This window comes from Gopherus flavomarginatus, chromosome 1, assembly GCF_025201925.1.
Source record: "Gopherus flavomarginatus isolate rGopFla2 chromosome 1, rGopFla2.mat.asm, whole genome shotgun sequence".
NCBI classification, from domain to species: domain Eukaryota; kingdom Metazoa; phylum Chordata; order Testudines; family Testudinidae; genus Gopherus; species Gopherus flavomarginatus.
The window spans coordinates 69720477-69748354 of NC_066617.1; the positions used below are offsets into that span (position 1 = coordinate 69720477).

General features: G+C 42.9%; 1 protein-coding gene across 2 annotated transcripts in view; it reads left to right on the forward strand.

Moving 5' to 3' along the window:
- Positions 1–15063: 15063 nt before the first annotated feature.
- Positions 15064–27878, forward strand: part of FRS2 (fibroblast growth factor receptor substrate 2) — an 86796-nt gene continuing 73981 nt past the window's right edge. For both annotated transcript variants that reach the window (XM_050935551.1, XM_050935549.1), the window contains exon 1: positions 15064–15243. The gene's annotated coding sequence lies outside the window, so the exon portion shown is untranslated. The remainder of the gene's footprint in view (positions 15244–27878) is intronic.

The window sequence follows — 27878 nt, forward strand, 5'->3', positions numbered from 1 at the left end:
GGTCCCTCAGGTGAATTCACACAAAATAGCTGTAGGGAGGCCAGCAACCTGCCTTATCTTTAGCTGAGTGGCTAGAGTACTCACACAGGATATGGGAAACCCCCAGTTCAAGTACCCCTCCTCGTGTGGGAGAAGGGATTTGAAATGTGATCAGCCACTTCTCAGGAGAGTGTCCAAACCACTAGGCAATGGAACAGTCTGATGTGGGGCTCCTGTTTCTCCTGTTGAAGTTGTTCCACTCCAATTAAACAGTGGAATACTGAAATATTAATGGTATCAAAAAAAGAATTAGAGTAACTCTGTAGTCTAGTGGTTAGGCACTCCCACTCAGGAGGAGGGGAAACTTCAACTGGGGCTCTCCCACATCTTGAATGAGTACCCTAGGCTAAAGGTTATGAAGGAGGTCCTTCTTCCCCCACTCCCCAGCTGTTTTGTTTTGGGTTCTGCACAAGATAGGTGCCTCTGTGCTGCCCAGATTTAGGCCCCTGTCTCTGAGAGAGGGGCAGAGCTTAGCACACACCCTTCTAGTTGACATGCTCCATTGACTAGCTTAGGTGGCTCCCCTAGCGTACTGGCTTTGAGGATTGTTTTCTAAGCTATCTCCCCCCATTCATTGTGTAGGAGCCTAGCTGTCTAACTCAGCTTTGTGGATCACAGTGTTGTTCCTGTGATTTTTTTTTTTTAGGCACCTAAAAGTTAGGACCTGTGTGATGCTCAGCATTGCAACACTAAAGTCCCTTTGTGGATCCCACCCTAGATGCCATGCTTCTTCCCTCCACCCTCAAAGGCCTGCAAAGCAAGTCAGATGCACTGGCAGAGCAGGCTGCATGCAACATTGTGCATGCAGTCTGCTCACTCTCATGTGCACTGTGGGAGCTGAGAGGAACTGTTTTTGTTTATTTGTTTGTTTCCTAGGTGCAATTCCACAACTCCTCTTGCTCAGGCCAGTGTCTGAATGGGCGAGATTGTGCTAAATACTGTTTTACCAAAAACTTCAGTCTTTTCACTGAGAAATTTAAAATAAATCGTATTTCTCATCCCAAACATTCTTTTGTATGGCACTGCTGTCACAAGGTCTACCCAAAATGCTTTATGCTTAATATTCTCTATCTTTTCAGCAGAAGGGATTTACAGGTATAAGAACAAACTATATGATAAAAGGAAAACGTTCAGAAGTCCTTGGCATTCCTTCACCTCTCCCACTCCTCCTCCCACTTCATGAGTTTTACTCTCTGGAATCCCTAAGCAAACAAACAGAAAGAAACTGCAGGAAACCCCATTCTATGCAGTTCTCAGAGAGTCCCTTCTTCCTCAGACCCCAGACAAGAATTGGGGAAGGAAGGGGGAACATTTTCTTAAACAGATAAATCCCACTGTTATAAAACCCTATATACTGCTTGACTGCTCTTTTGAGTGCAGGATTGGCTACTTGCTAAAACAATATAGGTTGCAGGTGAAAATGTTTAGTCCACCAAGTAACTCTAATCTCCATCACAATACCACCACACAATGGCAGTCCCTTCTCATAAAGGAATGAATGACGGGGGCATGGCAGATCAGGATTGAGATGCTTTGGGAGAGCAAGATTCAGATGCCCAGATAGTACCCACCTGCAGTATATCTTTAGTTTAGAGGTAAAAATAACTTTTAAAGAAACAAACAGGTGGTAGGCCAGAAACTGATTGAATGAAAATGTTTAGGGGTTTGGAACGGGCCCCATATGAGGAGAGATTAAAGAGGCTAGGACTTTTCAGCTTACAAAAGAGGAGACTAAAGGGGGATATGATAGAGGTATATAAAATCATGAGTGATGTGGAGAAAGTGAATAAGGAAAAAGTATTTGATTGTTCCCATAATCTAAGAACTAGGGGCTACCAAATGAAATTAATGGGCAGCAGGTTTAAACAAATAAAAGGAAGTACTTCTTCACACAACGCACAATCAACTTGTGGAACTCCTTGCCTGAGGAGGTTGTGAAGGCTAGGACTATAACAGGGTTTAAAAAAGAACTGGATAAATTCATGGAGGTGAAGTCCATTAATGGCTATTAGCCAGGATAGGTAAGGAATGGTGCCCCTAGCCTCTGTTTGTCAGAGGGTGGTGATGGACGGCAGGAGAGAGATCATTTGATCATTACCTCTTCACTCCCTCTGGGGCACCCGGCATTGGCCACTGTTGGTAGACAGGATACTGGGCTGGATGGACCTTTGGTCTGACCCAGTATGGTCATTCTTATGTTCTTAGACTGATAGCTGGGGTATAGATTCATTGTTAGTAAAATACTTAATTCTCAACTGTAATAAAATCAAGCACATAAATATAATATTTAATAGAACAAGCTGGCCATAAATCAGAGAGAGAGCAGTGAAGCTGTGTGAACACTCTAGTTACCTCAGAAAAGTAATTATGGTTGCTGGATGTGCTAAATCACTCAGAAAATTTGTTTACCTGGACATTTCTTTTCATGTTCCCAAAATATTCTGAGTGATTAACACAAAGGCTATTAGCTATAAACTCATAAACTACAATAAGATTAAGCAGTGAAAGTCTTTAAATGAAAAAAATGGTTTGTTTTAATGCCCTAGGCTCTATTCTTGCAAAGACTTACATGCATGTTTTACTTTATGCACATGAAGAGTACGACTGAACACTTGGGTAAATCTTTGCAGCCTCAGAGTCTAAGGGGCATTAGAATAAATCACAACTATTTTAATGTAAAGACTTATAATGTTTGATCTTACTCTGTAGTTTATGTATGTATCAGTTTAGGTGCAGTATGAATGGGATTGCTCATGTATGTAAAGTTAAGAACATGCATAGATGTGACAAGTTGTACCAGCCCCGCACTAGTTTTGCAGGGGTTAATCCTACTCTGTGGGGTGAGAAGGTCACCCCCCTGTCTGCTTGCTGTGCATGCGCCATCTGGAAACAGGATATAAAAGGGAGCAACTCTGCTCAGTCTGGGCTGACCAGTGGAGGTGTGCTGCAGGCTCCTGTCGATTCCGGCACTTCGGGACATGAAGGCTAGCCAGACTGTGATGACCCACAACCCCCAGGCTCCTGACACCACAGAGGGAGGAGAGACCCTGGGAACCCCGAGATGCCAAACTGCAGCGTACCGGGTAGGTAGTAACTCAGGGAAACTTTTCAGGGAATTGTTCATAGAACCAGAGAATAGATTGGTGTGTTTCACCTGCCGAGCTGGTGGCAGACAACCCTGCCACCGCCAGAGCCATCGGTTGGGACCCAGTGGAGTAGGGAGGCCCTCAGTCCCCAACCTTGGCCACTGACCACCCTGGGGTGGTGGCCCACCTCTCCAAACCTATTGACTCTGGCCGCTAGAACACACAGCCGAGACAGAAAGGGCAACCGTATTGACTCTGGCTGCTAGGCCACACAGCCCAGCCTAGGAAGACCACCTTGATGAGCCCCAAACATTAGGCCACACTGCCCCAAGACTAGGAGTGGTCATTCAAACTCAGCCATGGGGCCATAATGTCCCTTCGCCCCTCCCCCAAAGCATGACAGGGTGTACCAGCTCCAGGACAACAGGTCTTTAAAGTATTGGCGCTTAGAATAGTTAAGTAGATAGCTGCTAAAATATGTTTTAAAAATAATTTTAAAACTCTTTTTCAGGAGTATTTTTTTTTGTTGAATTGTTTTGGCCAATTGCAGCAGCAAACTTCTAATAAACATGGCTAGAATTGTAACCATGAGGCTGCGGTTTATTTCTGTCATGAGGGAATGAGTATATTGGTAACTGAATGGTTCTGGAGTATGTCAAATGGGACAGGAGGTGCCATTCTGCTGTTACCAGTACTTGCCAGCATGAAATTCTGTCTGCTGATGTGTAAGTCTCTGACAAAGAAATTGCTCTGCAGCATATGATTGTATAATGGAACTGGAGACTTTCAAATTTATTTTAATACAAGTTCTATTTTGGGTAAAAAAAATCTAAGTGGATTACATTCAATTATTTTTCATACTAAACCAATTTTAACAAACTTATTTCCAATAAGTAATACAATTTACCTTAAAACATCTGTGAGAGAAGCCTCAAAAACTGATAGCAGATAAATAAGACTGCGACTTCTTGTTTCTTTAGAAATCTTTGTTTTCTATTTGTAATTATTTGCAGATATTTTACACCTAGATAAAGTCATTGTAAAAATATTCTAATTAAACTCTGTTCATTTTTTAAAATGGCATCTTATCCTTTCTATACCATCAATAGCTTGTGTGCAGTTTTCTGGTTAATAGCAAAACTATTGATTTTAAGCATGCAGGATTGGGCCCATGATTAGAAGGGACAGTGATTTCTTTCTTTTTGTCAGGGACAATACATAAACACTTGATTTAGTGCTGTGGAAATCTATTTAAGGTTTCAAGATTTTCACACATTCAAATTGTGGTCAATTGGTACCTACAATTTACAGTCCTTTCTTTCTGTCTCTTATCAAATTCAACCCTAATGTTTGAGAAAAATGTAATAAAATGAGGGGTATTGTATAACTATATATCTCTGAAGGAATGGAAAAGTGGATAATGCATGTATATAATGGCAAATGTTTGATTAATATGGCTTTGGATTCTAGAATCAGTCATCTGACTTTTTTCCACTATTTATTAATTAGAGTTCTTTATGGAAACATACTAGCTAACATATTAAGAGCTTTATGTATCTGGTAACTTAGTGCATAAGCTTATTTGCTTCTGTACAGCCAATAAAATGTTACTTCAAAGGACAAATTAGAGCAATTAGTTTTAGAATTACACATATCATTCAAAGCTCCACAGGCTCCTAGGGAAAATGAATGGGAGACCTGGCCAAAACAAAACTTAAAGAATATTCTGCATACATCTGCCAAGACAATTTCTCAGTGTGACCTCAGAGGAAAGATCCTACAGTTACACACATTCATGCATACTTTTAGTGCAATCTCAAAAAATAAGGGAACATGACGTTATGATGGAAGTTGGGAGAAACCTCACTGAAGTTGGTGAGAGAGAGCTGCTCTTCATTCAGGATAAACCTAAATAGTAGTTAAGATCCCTTTTAGGTAAGATAGCTGAAACAATAGGATCAACTGCCCAAAACACAGGCCACATGCAAGTCCAGTCAGTTACAGTTAGGTGGGTGGAGGGATTTTGCTCGGGGCTGAATGCAAAACACAGGAGCTGGATATTGTTGTTTGTTGGTGTTAGCGGCCAGATCAAGACTTAGTAGGCAGCATGAAAGCCAAGGAGACAGTGAGATAAGTACTTGTAGAGTGGCCCTAATAGAAGGACAGTTTTTTTGGGCAGAGCACTGGCTGGAATGAGGCTGGAAGTGGGTGCAAAGAAATTGCCTCCTGTTGTTTGTTTCCTATTCTGTTCGGTGAAACAGGACTTGGTGTACATTCTTTGCAAATAAAAAAGATTGCATCAAAGAAATGCTTCCTTCCATCATCAATTTCTCCTGAGAGAAAAACCTGCAAGATCTTCAATATTGGCTAACTGTTTGAGTCAAAAGAGGCAATAATAATTTCACACGCATTCATAGTCCATATTAGATTGTAAAGATCAAGCCTGCTTACAGGATGATCTATAAGTAGAAAGAGTGTGATCTCAAAAAAGAAAATTTTACCTTAGTTGCATCTCGCAGAGCTGCATCTTGCAAAGGAAATTAAAAACAATTGTGAAATGTTCTTTAGTCATATAAATAAAAAGAAAACAAGGAAAGAAGTGGACTGCAGAACACTGAGGACAGGGTGGAGATTAAAAATAATCTAGGTGTGGCCCAACATTTAAACAAATACTGTGCCAGCCCTGGAGCAGCCACAGAAAAAAACTAGTGGGTGCTTAGCACACACCGGCAGCCAGCTCACCCCTCCCCACCCAGCGCCTCCTGTCTGCAGTTGGCCCCGCTGATCAACTCCTCCCCCTCCCTCCCTGTGCCTCCTGTCTGCTGCGATCAACTGTTCTGCAGTATGCAGGATGCACTGGGGGGTGGGAGGGGACAGGTGGGTGGGAGAGAGGACAACAGGGGATGGGGCATGCTCAGAGGAGGGGGAGGAATGGGTGGGAAGAGGTGGGTGGGGCGGGGACTTGGGGGAAGGGGTCAGGTGGGGTTGGGGCCTGGGGTAGAGCAGGGGGTTAAGCAACCCCCAGGCCCAGAGGAAGCTGGTGCCTGTGTCCAGGTCAGATTGGCAGAGATCCTAGGGTTTTTTCCACCTTCCTCTGCAACATGGGGCACAGATCATTTGAATGTTTGAACTAAAGAAAATGGTGGATTCTCTGTAACGTGAAGTCTTTAAATCAAGAATTGAGGACTTTAGTAACATAGCCTGGGGTTATGGGCCTGTAGCAAATGTAACACTGACAGACCTTGGTTGGCGGCAGGTGGGATCGAACCTGCGACCTCTGGAGCTAAATGCATGGGTCTCTACTGCATGAGCTAAAAGTCATGCAGCTGTTAGCTAAGGCTGTAGCGGACTCATTAATCTCTCAGTGGTCTTGGTGCCACTAGAGGGGACAGAACACCACACCCAGGAGCAGGGGTGGCAAGTTTGTATAATTTTTGGTGGTTCCCAGAATGGGTCCAAGTTCTGCCTCTCCCCCGCCTAAGGCTCCGGGGGGAAGTTTGGGTGAAGGAGGGAGGAGGGCAGCTTCCAGAAGTGAAGTGTGGAGGAAGCTGCCTTAGCCTCGTTGTGCTGCCGGTGGTGGTGGCGGGGGCCCCAGGCCCTTTTAAATTGCCTGGGAACAGCAGGCATGGCCAGAGGGGACGCTCCCGGGGAGGTGCGCAGAGTGGCAGGCCAAGACGGGGGAGGGATCTGGTCAGAACTTTGGTGGAGCTGGGCCCCCCGCTCTCATATTGGTGAAACACGGGCACCAGGGGCCCATACAACTCGCTGCCCTTGCCCAGGTGTGTGGGTTACACAAGCACAAGAAATGGTGGTGTGCACATTGCCTTTGACTCTTTTTTGTGTATGTCTACACTGCAATTAAAAACCCATGGCTGGCTCATGCAGGCTTGGGCTAAGGGACTGTTTAATTGCAGTGTTTGGGCTGGCACCAAGGCTCTAGGACCCTGCAAGGTGAGAGAGTCCAAAGCTCAGGCTGAAGCCAGAGCTGGAACCTTCCTACACCAGTAGTTCTCAACTAATTGCACTGCTTGAAGATGGCACAGTGCTTACAAAAGCTTTTTTAATTTTAAGCTGGCAAGTCTGGAACTCAAAGCTTTCTTTGAAAAAATCTACTGGCTTATCCGCATACACAGGTTGTTTTGTCTTCAAATGTCATTGCAAATGTGCCAGCTTCATACCGTTATTTGACAGAGTTTCTTTGCAAAGAAAACACAAAGCTTGATGTGGATTGCTATTTGTAGATGTGAATCTAAAAGCAATAGATTCCTTGCAGAAGCAACAATTTTTTTTCAGTCGTTTTCATTTTCTTACTATTTTCTGTGTGGCCACCACCACAGCTCCTTGTTTTAAAAAAATCTATCCATTTTTATTTCGCAACTGCATACACTCCATGACAACTTAAATTTTGTTAACATGCTTGCGTGCATAAGTAAATGACATAGGACATGTGTAATACAGTGCGTATACATGTTACTTTACAGTATAATATAGTATATAGAGCAGCATAAATAAATAATTGTATGAAATTACTGGGCATGGCTACACTTGTGAGTTAGAGCGCATTAAAGCAGCCCCGTGAGCTCTAACTCACGACGCGTCCACACTGGCAAGGCACGTAGAGTGCTCTGACTCTGTGTCTGGAGCGCTCCTGGTAATCCACCTCCGTGAGAGGCATAACGCTTGGTGCGCCCTGGCTGGAGCACCGCAGCGCCAGTGTGGACACCTTGGTTTGTTAATGCGCTCTGATCGGCCTCCAGAAGTGTCCCACAATCCCTGTTCTAGCTACTCTGGTCATCACTTTGAACTCTACTGCCCTGCCCTCAGGTGACCAACCGTCAGACCCACCCTTTACATTCTCTGGGAATTTTGAAAATCCCCTTCTTGTTTGCTCAGCAAGACGTGGATTGCTCTCAGCACATCTTTCCAGGTGACCATGCCTCCATGCACCAGGCGATCCCCAGTATGGTGCAATGGCGAAGTGCTGGACCTCATCAGTGTTTGGGGGGAGGGAGCTGTCCAGTCCCAGCTGTGCTCCAGCTGTAGGAATTACAATACCTTCTAGCAGATATCAAGGGACATGATGGAAAGAGGCCATGACCGGGATGCACTGCAGTACAGGGTTAAAGTGAAGGAGCTGCAGAATGCCTACCACAAAGCCCATGAGGCAAACCGCCGCTCTGGTGCTGCCATCGCGACCTGCTATTTCTACAAAGATCTGGACACAATACTAGAGGACAACCCCACCTCCACTCTGAGGACCACCATGGACACTTCAGAGCCCAGTTCAACAAGGCAGGAGAAGGAGGAGGAGGAAAGCGGGAGTGAGGGTGCTGAGGAGGAGGAAGACACCCCGGTATCCCTAGATGCATGCAGCCAGGAGCTGTTCCCAAGCCAGGAGGAAGGTAGCCAGTCACAGCGGCTGGTGCTTGGGGAAGAACAAACACCAGAGGACGTGCCCGGTAAGCTGCTTTTATTTTGGGAAGGAAGTTATTTGGTGCGGGCTCTTGGGGTGAGGAGGGTTAGGGCTGCATGCATGCCTAGATGCGGAATAGGGCGTTGATGTGCTGTCTCACATCGCAGTAATCGGCCTCAAGTGATCTCTTCAAAGGTTTCATCCAGAAGCTGTGCAATGCGCTTGCACAGGTTCCTGAGGGTGCTACTGTGCTCCTTGTCCAGTAAGATTAACATGTCCGCACCACTGTGCTGTGACGGGCAGAGAGACCATTGCTGCACACAGGCAAGCTGCATATGGGCCAGGGCGGAAGCCACATTGTAATAGAAGACACTCCCTTGCTTCCCAGGTTACTTTCAGCGGTGAGATATCTTCCAGGATGAACTCCTGTGGAAAATGTGGGGACAGTGTTCAGCTGCTGGCTCTCCCCAAGGCACAGAACCTCAGAGGACAGTACGGCAGTGAAACAATCAGTCCCCCTCGACCCTGTGCTTATTCACCATTTTGGGGTTCCTGGAGTTGTGCGCGCTTGCTTTGGGACGGACAAATTCTGCTATTGTGTACACTGTGCTTGTCTTTAAGTACAGGCAAATCATTGCTCTGTCTGGTGGGAACAATGCTGCCTCTGTTAAGTGTTGCATTTTGCCTTTACAGATGCAACCTTGAGATCTTAGCCGTCCATGTTACCACCCTCCAAAAGACTCCAAAAACTTAGGAAGAGGCCACACAGAAGCAAAGAAGATATGCTGAATGAAATAATGCAGCAGTCCCTTCATAAAAATGAAGAAGTGCAGGAGTGGAGGAAGAGTGAAAGGAGGTTCCACCAGCAGAATGTGGCACTCCGGCACCAAAGCACGGAGCACCAGCACCACAGCATAGAGTGGCTGATAAGCATTATGGAGCGCCAAGCAGACTTGATCCAGGCGCTTGTAGTCATGCAGGTGGAGCACTAGTGTGCCCACCCCCCCACTGCAGCCCTTGTCTCAAAACTCTTTCCCTTGTGCCCCCATGTCACTGCCAACCCACTTTCCCCAACATCTGGATTCTTATCGCCACCAGCCGTCTCCTACACCTGTAGCTTCACCACCCAGCCCTGTAAACTATGACCCTTACCCACTGCACTCAACCCCCATCATCATGCATTTTAGCCAGCCTGAAGTGCAGCGCTCATTGCACAGCACTCCAGACAGGAAGGCTGAGTATGAGAACAGGACATACGCAAATCTGTGATTGAACCGTTCCCCACCCCTTGCCCTTTCTGTTTCCCAAGCAGTTGTGTTTCTTTTCAATAAATGAATTTTCTTTTAAATAAATGGCTTTGAAAAATTCTTTATTAATGCATTAAGTAAAAGATACCTTAGCCCAGGAAAGCAATAGGCACTGCAAGTCAGTGTGGCAAGCACAGATTCCTACTAACATTGGAACCACTGCACTTCACTCCCGTGCAGGGCAACAAACATTTCTGGTGGCTTTCAGCCTCAAATTGCTCCCTGAAGATATCCCTAATCCTTGCAGCCCGGTGCTAGGCCCCTCTAATAGCCCTGCTCTCTGGCTGTTCAAATTCAGCCTCCCAAGTGTTGAACCTCCAAGTTTCATGCCTGAATGAATCTTTCATCCTTCCCTTCACAAATGTTATGGAGGGTACAGCACGTGGATATAACTGCGGGGATGTCATCAGCCAGGTCCAGCTTCCCATACAGAGAGTGCCAGTGGCCCTTTAAATGGCGAAAAGCACACTCCACAGTCTTTCTGCACCAACTCAGCCTGTTGTTGAACCGCTCCTTGCTGCAGTCAAGGCTCCCTGTGAAGGGTTTCATGAGCTACAGCATTAAAGGGTAAGCGAGGTCTCCAAGGATCACAATGGGCATTTTTACTTCTCCTAAGGTGATCTTCTGGTCTGGAAAAAATGTCCCTGCTTGCAGCTTCCTGAACAGGCCAGTGTTCCGAAAGATGCGTGCATCATGGACCTTTCCGGGCCAGTCTGAGTTAACGTCAATGAAGCGCCCATGGTGATCCACAAGCGCCTGGAGAACCATAGAGAAATACCCCTTCTGATTAACATATTCAGCAGCTAGGTGGCCGGGTGCCAGAATTGGAATATGCATCCCAACTATCGTCTCTCCACAGTTAGGGAATCTCATTTGCGCAAAGTCAGCCACAATGTCATGCACGTTACCCAGAGTCACAGTTCTTCTGAGCAGGATGTGATTAATGGCTCTGCAAAACTTGCATCAAGAAGATTCCAACAGTCGACTTTCCCACTCCAAACTGGTTAGTGACCGATGGGTAGCCGTCTGGAGTTGCCAGCTTCCAGATTGCAATAACCACGTGTGATGTTGTGCAGTCTATATGGTTTTACAAAAATTTAATAAGTGAATATAATGTAACTGAGACATGCTTAATGCAAAAGGTCTCTTGTAAGGTATCATTACAAAGCTTATAATCTACTGAGTGTGGTTATCCTATTTGTATAAATGTACCACTCTTGTACCTGAAACTAGAAATATGAAATATAACTCTGAGGGCCTATTGTAATTATGCAAAGTGTGGGCCATTAATGGTGGTTTGGAATCTTGATGACTCCCATTAATTAGGACCATTGTCTGCAAATGGCTGTATTTACCTGTGTCTTCCTGTATACATGTGTGCTGGCAAGTGGGTAATGAAGTCCAGCAGTGACATGTGATCATGTCACCTGAACAGGAATTCATCTTTAACCTAGTGTCTTTCCATTGAGAAGGAGGGGTGGGAACTCAGAGAGGGACAAAAGGATTCCCACCTTATGCAAAAGATATATAAAGGGGTGGAAGAGAACAAAGAGGGAGAAGAGCCATCATGAAGAATCCCCTAGCTATCACCTGAGCTGGAACAAGAACTGTACCAGGGGAAAGAATTGTGCCCAGGTCTGGAAGGTGCCCAGTCTGAGAAAAAAAATTTACTGAAGCATCTCAGAGGGTGAGATTATCTGTATTCAGTTCGATTAGACATAGATTTGCGCATTTTATTTTATTTTGCTTGGTGACTTACTTTGTTCTTTCTGTTACTACTTGGAACCACTTAAATTCTACTTTCTGTATTTAATAAAATCATGTTTTACTTATTAATTAACTCAGAGTATGTATTAATACCTGAGGGAGCAAACAACTGTGCATATCTCTCTATCAGTGTTATAGAGGGCGAACAATTTATGAATTTACCCTGCATACACTTTATACAAGGTAAAACGGATTTATTTGGGTTTAGACCCCATTGGGAATTGGGCATCTGAGTGCTAAAGACAAGCACACTTCTGTGAGCTGTTTTCAGGTAAACCTGCAGCTTTGGGGCAGGTAATTCAGACCCCGGGTCTGTGCTGGAGCAGACGGGAGTTCTGGCTCAGCAAGACAAGGTGCTGGAGTCCTGAGCTGGCAGGGAAAACAGGAGCAGAGGTAGTCTTGGCACATGAGTTGGCAGATGCCAAGGGGGTTTCTGTGAGCCAACCCATCACACTACCCTCTTCTCCACCAGCAGGGCAGCTCTCAGTCTCATGTCTTTGTGCCACAGGGTGGGGGCGAGCTCATCACAGTCCTATGAAAGTGGCTTTTCTCATCCGAAAGTTCTGCAGCCACTGCTCGTCATCCCAGACTTGCATGACAATGTGGTCCCACCACTCAGTGGTTGTTTCTCGAGCCCAAAGGCGGCATTCCATTGTGGTGAGCATGTCCGTGAATGCCACAAGCAATCTTGTGTCATATGTGTTACGCAAGTCAATATTATTGGACTCCTCACTGTCAGTTTGTAGCTTAAGGAGTAACTCGACTGCCAAACGTGATGTGCTAGTGAGACCCATCAGCATATTCCTCAGCACTTCAGGATCCATTCCCACAGACTGAAAGGGAAGACAGAGCATGCAGTGCAAAGAACGTTGAAAGATGGTGCCAAATGTGGATGGAAGCACAGGGATTGCTGGGATGTAAAGAGATGCATCATGGGGCGTTAGGACAGGACCCAGAATGCCCTGCCCCCCCGCAACCTTCCCACAAGCCACAGCACCAGAATGGGAAGAGGTGCTCTGTGGGATAGCTGCCCATAATGCACCGCTCCCAGTACTGCTGCAAATGTGGCCACGCCAGTGCGCTTGCAGCTGAGAGTGTGGACACACTGCAGCGCTTTCCCTACTGCGCTGTCCAAGGGCTGGTTTAACTCTCAGGCCATGTCTACATCTAAAATTTTGCAGCGCTGGTTGTTACAGCTGTATTAGTACAGCTGTATAGGGCCAGCGCTGCAGAGTGGCCACACTTAGCCCTCGTCCAGACTAACCCGCGGCATCGGCGGGTTAAAATCGATTGCTCGGGGATCGATATATCGCGTCTAGTCTGGACGCGGTGTATCGATCCCCGAGCGCGCTTACATCGATTCCGGAACTCCATCAATCCGAACGGAGTTCCGGAATCGACACGGAGAGCCGCGGACATCGATGCAGCGCCGTCCAGACTGGTGAGTACCTCGATTTTAGAAATTCGACTTCAGCTACGTTATTCACGTAGCTGAAGTTGCGTATCTAAAATCGATTTTAATTCCTAGTCTGGACGTGGCCTCACAGCAACCAGCGCTGCAAGTGGTGTTAGATGTGGCCACACTGCAGCGCTGTTGGGCGGCTTCAAGGGGGGTTCGGGGAACGCGAGAGCAAACCGGGGAAGGAGACCAGCTTCGCCGCGGTTTGCTCTCGCGTTCCCCGAACTACCCTGCAAACCGCAGGGAAGGAGACCTGCTTGTTCGGGGAACGCGAGAGCAAACCGCGGCGAAGCTGGTCTCCTTTCCTGGTTTGCTCTCGCGTTCCCCGAACCACCCTGCAAACCGCAGGGAAGGAGACCTGCTTGCTCGGGGGTTCGGGGAACGAGAGAGCAAACCGGGAAAGGAGACCAGCTTCGCCGCGGTTTGCTCTCGCGTTCCCCGAACCACCCAGCAAACCGCAGGGAAGGAGACCTGCTTGCTCGGGGGTTCGGGGAACGAGAGAGCAAACCGGGAAAGGAGACCAGCTTCGCCGCGGTTTGCTCTCGCGTTCCCGGAACCACCCAGCAAACCTCAGGGAAGGAGACCTGCTTGCTCGGGGTTCGGGGAACGCGAGAGCAAGACGGGGAAGGAGACCAGCTTGATTACCAGAGGCTTCCTCAGGTATGCTGGGATACCTGCTTATTCCACGGAGGTCAAGAAAAGCGCTGGTAAGTGTCTATACTTGATTACCAGCGCTGGATCACCAGCGCTGGATCCTCTACACCCGAGACAAAACGGGAGTACGGCCAGCGCTGCAAACAGGGAGTTGCAGCGCTGGTGGTGCCCTGCAGATGTGTACACCTCCTAAGTTGCAGCGCTGTAACTCCCTCACCAGCGCTGCAACTTTCTGATGTAGACAAGCCCTCAGTGTTCTACATCTGCTAGTGTAGCCATGCCCTTAGTTTGTACTGACTTTGCTAGTGCTTTTTAATGTATCCTGTTGTAAAACTAAGGAAATACCTAGATGAGTCGATATACTCCTTAGAGAATCTCTGCACACCTCCAGGGTACCCGATTGAGAACTACTGCTCTACACAATTAAACAGCTCTGAAGCTAGCTGAGTGGGGTCTACTGCACTGTAGACATACCCATCGTTTCTATTTTCATCATTCCTCCTTTTTCCTCTTCTCTTTTATTAACTATATTGCTCAGTCTTTATAATTTTATATATATCAACATTTAAAAAAGAACACGAAGATACATTTTTACAGTGTCCGAAGATTAATAAAATAACATCCAAACACTACAGAAAACAACTTCTTGGTGCCACTCACAAGTAATGAAAAAGCAAATTAAAACCCTTGTGCCTCATCTTTTCAAACGCGCAAAATCAGCAAGTTTCTACGAGGAAACTTGGGGAACCCTTCTCAGGAATGGGCCCTGGCAACGCACTTCTCTGGTGCCCAGCAGAAAACAGTAACTGACACACGCAAAATTCCTAGTTCTTCCTCCCAGGCCGCTTAGCTGTTTTCTTTAGCAATTTCTTTGAGGTGTGGGCTGCGACTTTCACACCACCAAAGCCACCGTCAGCTCGCAATGCGCCGCGAGGATCGGAGTCTCCTGGGGCGGCTCCTGCACGCGATGACCCAGCAGACCCCCGCACAGCCCAAGCGCCTCACTGCAGTGCGCGGCGAGAGTCAGGCTGCGCCAGCGGGGCAGTCACACGGCAGCTCTCGGGGCCCGCCCGACCCCAGGTGGGGTGCGCAGGGCAGGCTCAGCCCGCACGAGAGTTCGGGGTTACGCAGGAATATGTAAATTAGCTCAGGCAGGCAGCATTTGGGATAAACGGTTAGCGCGAGAGCGAGGCCCCAGCTACCGAAGCGCGTGCTCCCAATGAGCGGCTCCTCCCGCCCCGCGTGAGCCCATGGCTCTCCCTGCCATAGACGCCCCCAGTCCCATCGCAGAATCACACCCCCTCGCTGGCCCCGGAAGAAGTTGTGGGGCTTACCCCGGAAGTTGTCCCGGGCAGAGTCCGGCCCAGAGCGAGGCCCCGCTGCTACAGCTATCGAGAGTTGCGGTTGTTCCCGGGGCTGTGGAAGGACAGAGCGCCGCGGTCTCCCCGCCCCTGGAAGCTCGGCCCGGTCCGGTCCCGCCTCTGCCGGTTTCGCGGCCAGTCCTGGGTTCATGGAGATGTAAGTGCTGGACAGGGCCCGGCGCCTTCACCCGGGTGCCCGCAGCCGGCTTCTGGGGGCGGGGGGCGCAGCGTCCTGGGGCCCGGCTCGGCTCGGCTCTTCCTGGCGGTGACTGGTGCTAGCGGGAGAGTCCTGGGCTGCGGGAGCCGCTGCTCCGTACTGGCCCTGTTCTGGGCGTCCCTTGGGGAGAGACGAGCCGCTGGCAGAGGGGGGCTGGGCTGGGGACGTGTTTCTGTCAGTGGCGGGGTGGGGGACCTGCCATCGTGCTTGGGGGGCCGAGCGTGGGGTTGGCAAGTCGCTGATGTGAGTGTAGGGCTGGAGACCATCGCCGTGTAGGGCTCGGGTGACGGGTTGGGTTGAGTTGGCGGGGGGGCTAACCTGTCGTTGTGTGTGTTGCCAGTGGGGGTGGAGTGTGTGGGGGGGAGGAGTTGAGGGAGGTGAGAAATGTCTGTAAAAACAAAGGTGAGCCCTAAAAGCTGTTTCGAGTGTGGGCTTACTGGAGTCAGCTCCTGTGTGATGTGGTCTGGTCTCTGGGCTTGCAGACTATTCACCAGCTGATTTGCCTGCTGGGTCAGCCTTACCCGGTCCTGTCCTGTCAAGGTTCCCTCTGTAGCTATTACTGCTTTTATAATGTGCATTTTAGGACTAGTATATTTGCTATTGCATGTCCCAGATTGTGGTGTATTAACTCCAGGATGCCCAATAGTCCTAGAACTTTAAAAGTACTGGTCCTGACTCTCAAAACTAATTCTGAGTTTGGCTAGATTGATGAGTTAGTGCCAAAATAGTGGAAGTGCCTGATATATGGGGAGGGGATTCTGAAAATTTCCCCAAAATGAGCCTCTATGAGTGAAAATATATTAAAAGTTATACCTAATGGAATATATTTCAAGTAGAAAATTCCCTTTTTGTAATCTCCTGCAAGGATTAGTTTTGTGGGGATTGGCCTCAGAAAGTTAGAAACAGTTCAAATGGTGTCTCACATCCTAGTTAATTATAGTGGACCACTAGGTCTGCTATAGCTAAGGTTTAGACCAGCTTTTTGTTTAAATCAGTTCTATGACAGTTTTGCAGTTTTGTAAGTGCTATGTCTGCAATACTGAATTTTAACATTTTGAGAAAATTCTTAGCTAATTTCAATCTTCCTTTCATTGTCAATCCATAGAAACCAATGATCATATTCAGGTATCACTTGACATTTTATTTGACACTTAGTTATAAAATGATGTACCTTTCAGTTGTGGTGCATGTACATAATAGAAGTTAGGCTTAACATTGGGAAGAGTTTTGTATTTGTCATTTTCTACACTGTAACCACAATATTTTGTATTAGTAGTTTTTTCTGAAGATTTCATTTCCTAATGACTCCCTTGTAAATATACTCCTCTAAAACCTCTTAACTCTTTTGAATGAAACACTAATACATAAGTGACATTTAGTGTAATGTGCATATAGCTTTTCTAAATAACTTATTTTGGTCTGAAACAGCCTTAAAATATTCGTAGTCCTTCTACATTAAAATACCACTTTTATGATCTGGTAACTATGTTGTCATTTTTTTTCTTTTTGGGAGATGATGAGCTGTGTAAAGTATTGCAATTTTTTTTGTGGTGCATTTGCGATGCTTTGGTATTAAGACATGTGGGTTCAGATCCAGTAAATGCCCTGTATTCCTACTGAAGTCAGCATGAATTCTGCAAGTTGACTCTGTTGTACATTTTCCTCAGTTAAATACGGCACTGAAAACATACAGTACTTTATAAATGTACTTGCTGTTTTTTTTTTTTTTTTTGTTTAAAAAGAAATGTGTGTTCATACTGGAATAAATTTACCAGTGCAATACTAATATTAATACATTTCGTTCCCTTCCTTATTTGACTGTGTCAAGAAAAATTGAAAATGCTTATTGAAACAATATTCCTGCAAATATATGTCTAGCTAAACTTCTTTCCGTGATTTTTGCTTACTTTCATGCTTGTTTATTTTAAACACAAGGTAGTCAATTTAGTTGTTTAAGATTATACTGCAATTTTTCTGTGAGGCATCTCCTTGTAAGGTTGTCAAGACTTCAGATTTGAAATGAGTGTGGAGGAAAGAAGTTTAATTTAATTTTACCTGAAAATTTGCTGTATTTGGTGGAATTATGTATGCTCACTGTAGCAAGGCTAATCAGTTCATTAGAGGACAACCTGATCCTTCCCAGGGTCATCCCTCTGCAGAGCTGTCGCAAGCAGTACTTTGAGACTAAAAGTAATTTAGCACTCAGACTGGTACGTGACAAATAACAGAGTCATCTGACGTAGGTAGTGGGGAGGGGATTTTCAAGATGTGTACATACAGGATTACTTTTTGGTACATGTATGAAAAGACATAGCTAACTGAAATATATTTATAGTGGCAAATTCCCCCTGTCTGTTAGTTAAGTATTGCCAATCATTTTTGTCAGGAAAAATAAAATATTTGACACTTAATGTATTATATTAACATTTGTGTTTTGTATAATCTGTCCTGCAAATGCTTTTACATATGTGCTTAATTTTACACATTAGTTCCTTTGAAGTCAGTCTGGCTACTCGAGTACGTAAAATTAAGCATGTAAATTTGCAGGATTTTGTCTGTTTGAATTGATATGATTATACATTATTCTATTCTGTGTTCTGTACTGTTGTTTGTGCTCAGTCAGTGAACTACCTGGAAATTATACCCTGCTAAATCTAATGTTCTAAAAATAATAGTTACTTTTCGTAACGTAATTTAATCTTGCTGTATATATTCTTTATTCTTATTCAGTACTCTTAGAGATTTCTTGGTGATTCCAAATTAATTTATGAATGCAATTACATCCATTTTGCTAAGTGTGCAATTCAGAACTCCTTGAAATCAGTTCATTTCCATTTACTGCAGTGAGCAATGGATCAGGCCTTATAGTTTAAAGAATGCAGCTCTTAAGATAGTGGATGAAATTCATGCCTGATTAGAGGAGCCAGTTAACAGGGCACTTCCTAAAGCAACATTTAAATCCCATATAACTTTAATTTGGAGTTGAAGTGGGCATAAATGGTGCATAGGGCCTTGCTTGGATGTTCGGCATGTTAAAAAACTACAGCCAAATTTGAGCTGTGACTCTTTGGATCTCTCAGCTAGGGGTGTAATAGTTAACTCAACATTTACGCTGCTGCTGTTTTGCATTTTATTCAACATGGAGAATGAAACTGAAAGAGTGAAGTTGATCAGTTTGTAGATTTCATTTTCTGGGTTTTGCACACCAGCAGATGTTAAGTTTCCCAAAATTTAGGACAACACTTAAACTTTAATTGAAACAAGTTTATTTTTTAACTTACTAAAATCATGAATAGAGCTCTATTTGTGTAAGGTTTTGGTAAACTTTTTAGCCATCTTAGACTGAAAAATACTACATCTCTTTAATTCTGGGGTGTCAAACTCATTTGGCTCACGAGGCTGAATTGCATATTAAATCATGGTTCATGATCTGGGGCATAAATAGAGGACTTCAGACTCTTCTTGATCCAGAGCAGTCAAACATTGATGTCACTAGGAGCTTTGCAATGAGATCAAGGGAAGGATCTGCCTTTTTGTAGTAACTAAACTTAGGTATTCTTCATTTAGTACCTTATTGTCTCATTCGGCAACATTCAGTAGGAAAAATATGCCCCCATTTTAGAGCCACTGTTTCTGCCTTCTGTTCCCTCCCCCACCATCTCCTTTCTTTCTCTCTCCATCTTCCCTGTCTGTTTACTCTGTTTTTTTCGCTCTGCATTTCCCTACCTGAAGCAACTCCCCTTCCCACCTCCTTGTGAGCTTACCTCCCACACCCCTTCCCCATTCTATCCATGAAAAGGATCAGCTAAAAATAGTTTATGTTGACACTGAAATGTTGTCACTGGATTTTAGATCTGAGTCACCAGGCGCTGGCCCCCCCCCCAATGAGATTAATAGGAAGAAGGGGAGTTCATGCTCCTCAGTCAGTTTCCAGCTGTCTGAAGACTCAGGCACCCATCATTGCAGCAGTTTAGCTAAGTTCACATTTACAAACTTTTTTTTTTTTTTTTAAACTATTAGGGTTAGGAACTTATTTAAAGGAAGAGAGCTGAAATTCGACACAGTCTGAACATGTCCTGTGGGAAACGTAAATACATCAAGCAGACCATATCCAGCCCATGGGCATTATGTTTGACACACTGGCTTTAATTGGTTTAACTGAGAAACTTCTGGTGGTGAGGTTAGGAGGGACAAATCTGTTGAATATCTGCATGTTCTTAAAGGCATGAAGAATCACACCATCCCTACCCCCTAAATTAATAAGAGGCTTCAGTATAAGTTGACCTTTTTACTGTGTTGGTACATTTGTTACAATTTTCTATGAATTAACATTAGAGTGGTTTGTATTTTGGCAGTGATTGTTCATAATGCAAATAGGTTCCTGAAAAAATAACTCTTAGTTTAGCATTTATGGCAGAAGCAGCAGTGAATTAAACGTCTACCAAGGAAATGGTAAGACTTTACAGTGTAGTAAAGGGGTGTGTGTATGTGCTCTCTGTCTGTCTGTCTGTCTGTCTCTCTCTCTCAGTAAAATTGATTACATAACCATTTCCATTATTCTGAAGATGGCAATCACCTTAACTCTTTCACATACACAGAGAAACCGTTGTCAACGATGGTCAAATTTCTTGGTATAGAAAGAAGTTAATATTCTGATCGCCTGGAACTTGAAATACAGGAGCTCTATACCGTTCCACTATAAAAAATATTTAAGGGGGATGGATTTAAAATTTTCAGTTAGAGTTTTTCTGTCGTAATCAGTGTATACGAAGTCATTCTCTTTATACTTGGATCTGCGATGTATTCTCTGGCATACCACTATCTTCTGCTCTTACCAGTTCATTGCTTCTAGCTGAATTGCAAAACAAAAGTTTCTAGTTGTCATGGTTGGGGAGAAGAGTTTGGAAATATGAATGCTAATGACTCAAAAACCAAAGGGTAAATAAAAAGAACCCTGCATTTATTTATTTTTAAAAATCTCATTTGTTTGGGGGCTTGGCTCATGATTTTGGTGTGGTTGGCCATGACAATATCGTGCACACTGCTTGGTGAAAACAGAGTGGTGCTCCCACATTGTTGTGACCAGCTGCTGCCTTTCTGTCTAGGACATCACATCTGTTACCCACACAACTTGTTTTGCCTTTACCCAAGGTGCTGTCAAATCCATGAGCGTGGTTCAATGATTGGAGCAGAGAATTGGGTGTCAAGACCTGGGTTCTGTTCCCACATGTCACTGATTTGCTTTTAAGTTAATGATGCCTGGTTTGTATGGAAACAGTTCTATTACAGTACACTTCTGAATCAAGGTCTCAAGTACATTTTTAGGTTTTATCTACCTTCTCTTTCACACTATGTAGTAAGTCAAAGAGGAAATATTCTCTACTGCAAGTGAATTAGTTTGTTGGATGTAAACTTCTTTTTTTTTAAGCTTATGTTTAATAAGCATTTGGCTTTTTTTCAAGTATTCAGATTTCTTTCTGTGTATATTTGACTTTGTGACTTTTGTTCAGGAAAATGTGCTTCAAAACTACTACTTTTTTGAAATATCTATACCTATAATAAAAGCCAAGTACTATATGGCAGTTGGCATATTTGTAATACTGCAAGTTTTTTGGATGACTACTCAAATTCAAGAGGGGTTTGATCATCACATTTTTAGTTCTAAGAAAAGACCTTCTTTTTCCTTGACTCCTCTCCGTTGGTTTTTCTTCATGGTGGTATTGGTACTGGCAGAGCTAAGATGCTGCTGCAGTCATTCATACAGCAGATGCCGGTTAGTGTAAACCACTGATCCATTACTGTGTGCTGGCTTAATGGTGAAAAGTTGCTGTAATTTCCTGCCTCTCTTTCAAAGAGAAAATGGACCCTCTATCCTGGTATGCTGGAAGCTGGAATTCTGTAGTTTGCAACAGATAATCAAAGTTCTTTAACCTGTCTTCAGAGCTGGAATTTAAATCATGTTGCCTTGCTGATAATTGTGGTGATTACTATGGTGTGGTCCAACATACTATGGTATGTCACCCCACAGACTTATTTGCCAAATTGCTTATCCTTGATTGATCCTATAACTGCAAACATTATTTTTCAAGCAAGTTGGTCTGTAAACACTTTGGGGGAGAGGCCATGCCTTCCAATGTCTTTGTACAGCATCTAGCACAATGTCATCCCACTCTGGATGGAGACTTTTCAGCATTACTGCTATACAATTACTAATAACGATTATAATGAATTGCTTAAACATTTGGATGATTGTACTTAAATGTTAAAATATAGATGTCAATAATCAATATAATTCTAGTTAAGAATCCGACAATTATATTTTCATCTTCATGCTAGTTGACAACATTTCCTTAATTGTACAAGTATTCCTAGTACGGAATGGCTTTATTTTATTTTTTGTGTGGTAGAACAAGAGTTCTAGAGGAAATCTTGAATGTGATGGAGAGTTGGCTGTTTTTGCTATGTCTTTAGAAACTAGTGACACCTTTGCCCCACATGAAGACATTGAAGCAATAATTTTAGAGGAACTCCTGCTGTACTTCACAGAAATGCAAACTACGGTTTTATATATAAACTGTTTCAAGTGAAGAATGAATGATCTAGTGTTTGCTATATTCCAGTTCAGTACAAATGCATCGTGCGCTGAGCTTACTTGAAGTATCAGCAATAGTTCTTTATTTAGTTGCATAGCAGAGCAAAACAGAGCTGACTATACAGCAGTTGTCTTTCAGACATGTCTAAATTTTTCAGTCTATTTATGACTATCAACAAACACTTTGTACATAGTTTTGCCATGCGTTGAATGCTTCTATTTTCCTTTAATTTAGCTTAAAACTAGTAATGGAATTCCTGAGGTTTTGAAAGGAATAGTTCTTGGCAAGCCTACAGTTTTGAAACCAAAGGCAAATTAAGATACCAAGCAACACAGGGAGGACTAGGACTACTTCAGAGAAGAATGTTAAAATTCTTCTGACATTTTAGAGAGTTGTATTTATATTAAATACTTTTCTTTTTTAAAATAAGTGTTTAAAAGTGCAAATGTAAATATTAAAAAAATTGTTTTTAAAAAACAAAAAATAAATCCTCTAGCTGTACTCAGTGTCACTTATATTTTAGTTTTTTTTCGCCAAGCATTAAGGCTACAGAATGTTTCACACTTTTGAGGTTTTTGTCTGATGGACTGTATTAAATATTATTTCAAATATTGATTTGCAGATGTAATGATTTCCTTAATCTAGAGAATATTGCTTTTAAATTACAGCAAAAATGGTAACTGAAAAATAAATCTAATCCTCCTCAGCAGTAAGAACTGTACAACTATTAGAGGGTAGCCATGTTAGTCTGTATCCACAAAAACAACGAGGAGGCCAGTGGAACCGTAAAGCCTAACAGATTTATTTGGGTATTTGTGGCCTAAACTGAACTCCTCTTCCCTTCCAATCTCTGCTCATTCCCTCACCATTCTCCCTGTCACTCAGGCCAGTAACCTGCGAGTTGTCTTTGGTTACATTCTCTCCCTGGACCTGCACATCCATGTTTTTTGTCCAAATACAGATGCTTCTTTCTCCAAGATGAGTCCTTTCTTTTTATCTTCACAGCTAAAGCTCTTGTTTCGGCCCGTATGTGACTTGAGGTGTCAGGGTAGCCCACACCGAAAATGCCAAGGTCAGAGCAGGCAAAAAGGAGAGCAGATTCTCCCCAAACTAGTTAGTCACTAGTCAGTCTCAAACTGAACTCCTGATCCCTCATACTGGTTATCAAGAGGCTTAAAAAAAAAAGGGGGAGGGATCTCACAGCCCCCTTTATTCCATTCCAGTCTCTGGCTCCCAATCAGCAAATAACTTCTCACTTTATTAGACCTATTTAAAACTCTAGATGCTACACACTGTTCTTCTGATCACAGAAAGGCCAGCCACATTACCGGATCGAGACTAATTTGGATTTTACCCAAAATACCACACTACCAGTCAATCTTTTAGTATCTAAAACTAAAGGTTTTATTGTAAATAAAAAAAGAGAAGAGAGTAGTTAAATGGTCAACACAATCAGATACATATATATGACTTCACAGTCCATATTTCAGGTTCTTACTAGCATTAGTGAGTTTGCTGTCTTGTAAAGTCCCTTTGGAACACATGCAAAGTTTGGATGGTTGTATCAGTCCTTTGTTCCAAGCTTCAGTTTGTAGAGAAATTACTCCAAGGTGAGAAGCTGATTTGAAGACAAAATGGAGAAGATGCATCTGCCTTTTTATATCCTATGCTATGTGGCTTGTACATCCTCTGTCCCAAACACAAGCTCTCAGCATGTGGAAAAGCACTTGGAATCCCCTGTCCACGGGGATGTCCCTGTATGTCCTGCAGACTGATAGGTGTAGTCACAGCTTCTCTCAGTAGGTTCATTATACAGCTGAGTGCCATTGATGGGCCATTAAACAGGCTGGATAGTGTTGATGCCAATCTGTTTTGGTGTGTCACCCCGATCCACAGCACATATTTGAGATATCAATATGTCACACACATTTATAGCTTGCAATACAAAGATGATGAATATAAATAAGCATATTTAGCAAATCATAACTTTTCCACTAATACCTTACATGCACCTATTGTAAGATTCATTGCGGTCATCCATATTCCATACAGTGTCACACCTTATTTACTACTTTGACTACTATAAGTGCCTCTTCCCCAGCCTTTTTGACATCCATATTGCTGCATTCCACACAGAAGACAGATGCTAAGAATTACTTCTGTAGTTGCTAGGTCCCCCTTGTGTACTGCATCACGTTAGAGCTCTTTTTCCTTACCATGAAAGCACTGTTTAAATCTTATCCTCCCTCCTTCTCTGCCCTTGTCCTTTTGTGCATAAACCCAACCCCACTCCTCTGCCATTGATGTCACTCACCACCTTATATGTCTATTGCCTTTCCTTCCATGCCACATTTTATACCTTCAGAATAGGGACTATCGCTTAATATGTGTTGCACAACAGCTATCACAGTGGAGCCCTGATCTTAGTTGGAGGACTGTTAAATATTAATATAAATAAGTAATATACATGTATGCCTATGTACAACAAGAAGACCAAGTCGTTGTCCTAGTTGTGTCTCAACTGAGGGTAGGTCAGCATAGCTATGGTGCTTAGGAGTGTAGATTTTTCACGCCACTGGGTGGTGTAGTTATGTTGACCAGACCTCATGGTGTTCAGATACCCTAGCATGTCTGTCTGTTTACAAAGCACCGATTCCTGAAGCTTGCCATGGGCTGCCACCTTGCCTCCTTAAACTGATAAGGATGCAGGCCAATTATGCACCTCCAATTATAAACACACATTTGGTCTCTGTCCTATGAGTGTAAATTATTTCTTCTAATAGGCATATCCGACAGTCTTATGCTTACGCACATAACTAACCTGCCTGAAAAAGTGTGTTGGGTGAGTCTTCCAAACCTGGTTCTCTTTCCTAGTAATTCCAAGTGCTTTTTACCTATCTCATAGAACTGGAAGGGACCTTGAAAGGTCATCAAGTCCAGTCTCCTTCCTTCACAGCAGGACCAAGTACTGTCCCTGACAGATTTTTGCTCCAGATCCCTAAATGGCCCCATCAAGGATTAAACTCACAACCCTGGATTTAGTAGGTCAATGCTCAAACTGCTGAGCTAGTTGGACGTGGGGGGAGCTCATTGGTGACACTTTGACAATGCAATACAATAAAGGTTTTGTGGGTGGGGAAGGTGGCTTTTTATAACCATAAGTAAATGGTTGCTAACAGTGAGTTCTTGCATGTGGTTGGTCTCTGAAACACTTTAGAGCCCAGGGTATATGGTTTGGTGAGAAAAGTAGTTCAGTAGGTTGTCATCACTAATCTGCTGACCTAGGAAAAAATGACCTAAATATTTGTTTAAAGCTTGAACAAAATTAATATTAAACAGGTTGTCCTTTAAATGCTCTTACTGCAGAATTAATGAGGGAAACACATTTTTGAAACTGGGAAGGCCAAGTGGATATTTTAGTCACAGTGTTGCAAACTCTCATGATTTCATTGCAAGTCTTGTAATCTTTGGTGTTTCTTCTTACAGCCTTAAGCTCTTAGAGTTAAGTGATTATGTTTAACTCTTTTTATTGCTTTATTTATTTTTTTCTAAAAAAAAGAAAAGTTCCTAGACCTCACATTTGTGGAGAAAAGCTTAAACATAAACCCTAAAGGCGCAAAAACTAAAAGGTAAATAAAAACATCAGAACATTTTTGAAGTTTTAAATACATTCCAATTACTGTAAAGAGTTTGAGGCCTTCATGTTTTTGAATGTTTGTGGTTTACTGACAGTGAAAAGATGAGTTTATTGTTAAGCTGTCAGCTGAATCATAGTTACACTTTTTCTAAACTTATTTTAAAAGCAGTTTAGTTCCCTCTACACTAGGAGGTCAAACTGTTAGAAACAAGACCTACTTTTAAATCAAATTAAAGTCTGTTAAAGGCCCTCTGTTAGGAGTATAAACAAGATAGACAAATGCTACAAAAACTACTCCATCAGTAGCTTTTGAAGTTGTCCTCTTGTTGCCTCTTTCTTCAGGAATTTTCATTTTATTGACATTCAGATTGGTTGGAGCCTAGATTCATCATAACATCTGACAAACTTTACCTGTTGCATCTGCCTTTTATAATTTGTAGAATTTTAGAACTTAAAGGGGCAGATCCTCATCTGCTGTTTTGGCCCAAAATGTTTGCCTTTTGGGTCCTTAAAACCTTTAATCATTTAGGATAGCACTTAATATCATAGCTTTTATCGTGCAGCATTTAGGCTAGTCACTGGTTTGGGAATTTCCAGATAATAAATTGTAAAACTATAAGACATTGGTCATTTGAGTGTGTGTTTTCTTTTTATACACAAAACATGACCAAAAAAATCTAACTGGGTTAATATGGTAAACTGGATGGTCTTCAAGCAACAAAGAGTCCTGTGGCACCTTAAAGACTAGCATAAGCTTTCGTGGGTGACTACCCACTTCATCAGACGCATCACCCTACATGATACTCATATTGGTACAATGGATTATAGTTAAAACAAGTAATTATTCTTTAACGTCTGCTTTAAATTTTTTAAGAGTATTTAATTGAGGCATGGTCGGTCTGAGAGGATGCCAGCTTTTAATGCATTCTGGGACCTTGCCATTATAACTGACTGCAGTTTTTCTTCATTCACTTTTTTTTTTAAAAGAAGTTATGATATCCCAGTTCCTGATTTACACCCCCCCTCCCGAAGTTGGAGTTTTGGTGGGACAGATAATACTGCATGATCCTTATTGAGGAGAGCTGAGTTATAGACACTTCAGATATTAAATAAGATAGTCAGTTTAATTTTAATCTTAAACTGGAATTTTAAGGTAGAAATGTTTAGGTCTAGGTAGGTGGTAGTGGTTTAGGGTATTTGTGGGTCCCACTTCTGAAATGGATTGAAGCATAGCCCAACTCTGTACCAAACCTGTATGTCCTGATAACCTGATCTTGACAGATATTTAGTATTATCCAATAAGGAAAGGAGTTGCATTAAAACTGAGGATTGACAAAGACAGGATACTTTTATGCTAATAAATGGAGTGACATTAACCAGCTTGTTGTAATATAAAATGCTTTTCTGTTAATTATAAAAGGTGAATGGATGAAATGGAACTCTAAATCAGTATAGAGGCCAGTTGATCTCTAAAGTCAAAATAGGATTGAGTGTAATACTTCTCTGAAATATTAAATCCTAGGCATAAATTATTAAAATTTGAATGAATGCAATAGTGTATGTATAAAGCAAGTAGTTATATTCTTCAGTAAGGATGTCTTCTGCTTTATAAAATTTCTGAAAGTTATTTTTGTTCCATTTGCTATATCTTTAGGTGCAACAATGTTTGACAACCATATACAGTTGCATAGTTCCTTTCTTAAAATAACAGTCAACATTTTATTCCAAAACCTGTACTCTGTTCTTCATGCCAGAAAATCTAGAATGGATGTTCACATATTTACTTTCAGTCTCAAATATTCTGCATAAAAGCTTGTGGCTTTTTTTAGAGAGATACTTTATTCTAGTTATGAAAGGTACTTCAGTCTTTATGTAGATTTATATCTAAAATTATGGTTTTGTAAAAAGAGGCAATTTGCTACAATTTAGATGACAAATTAACTTCTGTTTTCTTGATAACGCTCATAGTTTACTGTTTGTATAGTTTTCCTGTAAAACAGATTTTCAGCTTTCTCTGTTTCATCATATAAGTGCATTCAGGCTTAAATAAATTCAGCTCTTCCATTACTAGAGTATACAAATGCTAGTCATTCAAAATGTCAAAATTTGGATGTAACCCAGGAGCTGAAAAGAATGTAAGCTTTCATGTATTGAGAGATATTAAGCCTCCCTAGTGGGGAGGGATAAGTGAGATACTGTATTTATGACGTTATTTAAACAGTTAGGCTTTAGAGTTGTTGTGTGCCAAATGTCTTTCTGAAGTGTATGGCATACTGTACCAATTAAAGAAATGTAGCTACAGAGTCCTTTAGTATTCTTGACTTACTTTCTTGAGTTTTTAAGAT